Below are 4,600 nucleotides of genomic sequence, written 5' to 3'. Positions count from 1 at the left end.
CCACCAGTGCTGCGGGCTCGAGAGAAACCGCAAGCCGCGATCGAGTCGACACAACCGGTCTATCGAGAATGTTGCGTGCTTCTTGCCGCGTGGCGATACCCGGCCCTGCGGGGAGGGCGCCGTAGCGAGCTCGAACGCCGTCGTCTCGGACTGTGCAAAGTGCTACCCTTTGCGAGAACGAAGCGTGTTGGGGCGCCTGAAGGTGGCCTCGGCATCGCAAAAACGGCGTCCGGCCTGCTTGAAAGGCTGGACGCGCAGTTGAACGATTACCTGGTTGATCCTGCCAGTAATCATATGCTTGTCTCAAAGATTAAGCCATGCATGTCTAAGTACATGCCGAAATAAGGCGAAACCGCGAATGGCTCATTAAATCAGTTATGGTTCCTTAGATCGTTTCTTCCTACTTGGATAACTGTGGCAATTCTAGAGCTAATACATGCAGTGAGCCTGAAGCCCTTTGGGCGACGGGTGCTTTTATTAGACCAAGATCGATCGGGTTTCGGCCCGTATTGTGTGGTGACTCTGGATAACTTTGTGCTGATCGCATGGCCACGAGCCGGCGACGTTTCTTTCAAGTGTCTGCCTTATCAACTTTCGATGGTAGGTTACTTGCTTACCATGGTTGTTACGGGTAACGGAGAATCAGGGTTCGATTCCGGAGAGGGAGCCTGAGAAACGGCTACCACATCCAAGGAAGGCAGCAGGCGCGCAAATTACCCACTCCCGGCACGGGGAGGTAGTGACGAAAAATAACAATACGGGACTCTTTTGAGGCCCCGTAATTGAAATGAGTACACTCTAAATCCTTTAACGAGGATCAATTGGAGGGCAAGTCTGGTGCCAGCAGCCGCGGTAATTCCAGCTCCAATAGCGTATACTAAAGCTGCTGCGGTTAAAAAGCTCGTAGTTGGATCTCAGTTCCAGACGAGTAGTGCATCTACCCGATGCGACGGCTCGGACTGAACATCATGCCGGTCCTTTCTTGGTGCACTTCATTGTGTGCCTCGAGAAGGCCGGTGCTTTTACTTTGAAAAAATTAGAGTGCTCAACGCAGGCGAGTCGCCTGAATAAACTTGCATGGAATAATAGAACAAGACCTCGTTTCTGTTCTGTTGGTTTTTGGAATACGAGGTAATGATTAAGAGGGACAGACGGGGGCATTCGTATTGCGGCGCTAGAGGTGAAATTCTTGGACCGTCGCAAGACGAACTACTGCGAAAGCATTTGCCAAGAATGTTTTCTTTGATCAAGAACGAAAGTCAGAGGTTCGAAGGCGATCAGATACCGCCCTAGTTCTGACCATAAACGATGCCAACCAGCGATCCGCCTGAGTTACTCAAATGACTCGGCGGGCAGCTTCCGGGAAACCAAAGTGTTTGGGTTCCGGGGGAAGTATGGTTGCAAAGCTGAAACTTAAAGGAATTGACGGAAGGGCACCACCAGGAGTGGAGCCTGCGGCTTAATTTGACTCAACACGGGAAAACTTACCCGGCCCGGACACTGGGAGGATTGACAGATTGAGAGCTCTTTCTTGATTCGGTGGATGGTGGTGCATGGCCGTTCTTAGTTGGTGGAGCGATTTGTCTGGTTAATTCCGATAACGAACGAGACTCTAGCCTATTAAATAGGTGCGGGGTTCCCAGCACCTTACAACCTTCTTAGAGGGACAAGCGGCTCCTAGCCGCACGAAACAGAGCAATAACAGGTCTGTGATGCCCTTAGATGTCCGGGGCCGCACGCGCGCTACACTGAAGGAAGCAGCGTGTCTTTATCCCTGTCTGAAAGGACTGGGTAACCCGTGGAACTTCTTTCGTGATTGGGATAGGGGCTTGCAATTGTTCCCCTTGAACGAGGAATTCCCAGTAAGCGCGAGTCATAAGCTCGCGTTGATTACGTCCCTGCCCTTTGTACACACCGCCCGTCGCTACTACCGATTGAATGATTTAGTGAGGTCTTCGGACCGATGTCCGGCGCGGCCTTTCGGTTGCGCCGGTCTGTTGGAAAGATGACCAAACTTGATCATTTAGAGGAAGTAAAAGTCGTAACAAGGTTTCCGTAGGTGAACCTGCGGAAGGATCATTACCGGATTGTGAAGGGTGGCGAGCGCCATTGTTTCTACCCCGTGTGGGTGAAGCAGCTCGCTGCGCCCGACGCTTTCCGCCGCTGGCCCCGCTTGGACGCGGGGACGGCTATACCCGAACATGCCGGGGACTGCCTGAATTTTGAGGGGCGCCCCGTGCCAAATTTGTTGCGCCCAGTGGACGCCGGCTGCAACCTTGGACGGTTGGCTTGGCCGCGCCCGCGGGTAGAAACGGCGTAACGCACACTGGGTGGGCTTTCTGTCCGCTTTGGCGCTCTTGCGCGGAATGGGAGTAAGACGACCCGACCTGCTGCTTTGCCCAGTACGAGGGGAACGGCGAAGCGTGCGGTCGGTCAAGGAACTGACGGTCGAGAGCTAATGCCGCTGCCGCTTAGTACACACACGGAACCGTGGTGCGAGCGCTCTCCCGTCCTCCGCGGCAAACGCTGCCGAGTCTGAAAAGGCTGGCGGCTGCCGGTCGCTTCCTGCGGCGAGTATGGAGTAACGACCCGACTTTGTTGCCACCCAAGTACTAAAGGAACGGTGTGGCGCTCGGTCGGTCATGGAACTGTCGGTATGAGGGTGCGGCTGCCAAGTACGGAAGGAACCGTGGCCTAAAGTGCTCTCCCGTCCTCCGCGGCAAATGCCACCGAGTCCGAAAGGGCCGGAGGCTGCCGGTCGGCTCCTGCTCGTGACGCGCGAGGTGTCGAGATCGCGGTTTAATGCGACGACGTCTGCAGGCTATTCGCCCGCCGCCGAGGGAAAGGCGGCGTTGCTGCGAAGTACCGAAGGAAACGCGGCTTTGCTACGTCGGAAGCGTTCTGCGGTTAGCGGACTTGTGCGCTTTGGGAAGGCGCCGCACGTCGAAAGAGGAAGTACGGACAGACGAGGGACTGTAGTCCCGGTTTCGAACGCACTTGCGGCCAGGCCCTTGCTGGCTTCGTCTTCCGCCTCAAGTAGACTTGTTGTGGCGCCGGCGCAGGGAGCCGTCCCTGGCACTGGCCGAGTGGTTTTGGAGAGCTGCGCGAGTACGCGCGCCGGGCTCTTGTCTTTCGTCTCAAGTAGGCTGTTGGATCAACAGCGGTTATGCTGCGGCGATCTGCCGATGCGAAAGTGTGTGTGTGTTTGAGGCCCTTCTATGAACCTACTGCTGACTGAAGCGAAGCACGTCGATGGGGGTGAAGCCCTGCCCGTGGCCGTGTAGCCGTTAAAGACTCCACAGCGGCTTAGCCCTAATCATGGCTCTGTCGCTCTTTGCAATTTTTAGTGGAGCGATGTGAACGTGCACACGAGACACACGGGTCCGGTGGATGGTTGGCAGGTAAAACCGGCTTCGAGTGCGCGCAAACGGCATAAGGTGCCTCGAGGGCAAGCGAGGAAGGCGTGGGCGCAAAACACACGCGCGAGTAGCAGGAGTGGAGTGCCATTAGGCTTTCAGCTGCTGAGACGCGGCCGCCGAAAGAGCGAGACTGGAGGAGCGCACGCCGAAAGGCGCTCTTCGAAACCACACACAGGGAGACGCCACGTGCCTAAAACCCTGGTTGTACTGTACTGAATTGAACAAACTATTTTTCACGACTCTAAGCGGTGGATCACTCGGTTCTCGGGTCGATGAAGAACGCAGCCAGCTGCGAGACTTGGTGTGAATTGCAGGACACACTGAGCACTGATTCTTTGAACGCACATTGCGGCCTTGGGTCTTCCCTTGGCTTCGTCTGTCTGAGGGTCGGATCACATATCAAGAGAGACTTCGGCGCACAGGGAACGTGCGTCCGTCGACTCGTTTTGACCGCGTCGGCATCATGGACAGTACGTTGAGCGCTAAAGCCACGCGCCAGCGGCCTCACGAGAGGGAGACGGTGGCAAACCGTTGTGCCAATTCTTCGAAAAGACGGAAACGAGGCAATACTACTGCAGCGTGACGAGTGCGCGCCTCTAGTAAGACCGCCGCAGGATGGAGTCGGATACCTGCAGGGAAAGAGCGGTCCAAGCACGAGGCGCGAACGTCTGTTGCCATGTAGCGCGCACGTTTGCGAGAGAGTCGGAAGCGCACGCTTGCGTGCACGGAAAACGTGGGAATGAAACGCCGGCCGATTCCCGCGCCGTGCGCAAAGCCAGCGCGATCGCAATTTGCGCTGTTTGCCTTCGAAGTACGTCGAGCTCCAGAGCTGGTCGCTCGTTCACGTCACCGCAGCTGTGTGGGCGCCCTTCCGGGCTTCGTCGCAGGAATGGGAATCGGCAGATTCTTGCGAGGAGCGGGGAGGAGAAGGGTGGCCCCCGAAAGCGGTTCGACGCGACAGCGCCGTCTGCGAGCGAGAAGAGTCACGGCACGGCGGAGAATTGCCGCGAAACGGAAAATGTCTCCTTCGAGAGCGTGGGTGCCCCGTTGGCGGAGCTGAAGCGTTCCGTCGTAGTCCGCCGTCGGTCCAAGTGCTTCGCAGTCTCTGTCCCCTAAAGACTGGGCCACTCCAGTTGGGGCAGGGGCGACGCTACACGAGACGATGCCTCCCGCCAGGTTTT

General features: G+C 56.7%; 2 non-coding genes across 2 annotated transcripts; both read left to right on the top strand.

The window, feature by feature from the left end:
- Positions 1-267: 267 nt before the first annotated feature.
- LOC140214514 (small subunit ribosomal RNA) lies at positions 268-2,082 on the top strand. Its single transcript, XR_011891451.1, has one exon. It is a non-coding gene; the product is annotated as a small subunit ribosomal RNA (ribosomal RNA).
- Positions 2,083-3,656: 1,574 nt separating this feature from the next.
- On the top strand, positions 3,657-3,809 carry LOC140214518 (5.8S ribosomal RNA). The gene has a single exon (XR_011891455.1). It is a non-coding gene; the product is annotated as a 5.8S ribosomal RNA (ribosomal RNA).
- The last annotated feature ends 791 nt before the right edge of the window (positions 3,810-4,600 follow it).

The sequence above is a fragment of the Dermacentor andersoni genome, unplaced genomic scaffold (genome assembly GCF_023375885.2).
Source record: "Dermacentor andersoni unplaced genomic scaffold, qqDerAnde1_hic_scaffold ctg00000398.1, whole genome shotgun sequence".
NCBI classification, from domain to species: Eukaryota; Metazoa; Arthropoda; class Arachnida; order Ixodida; family Ixodidae; genus Dermacentor; species Dermacentor andersoni.
The sequence above is the reverse complement of the archived record's forward strand: the minus strand, read 5'-3'. Positions and strand labels throughout refer to the sequence as shown.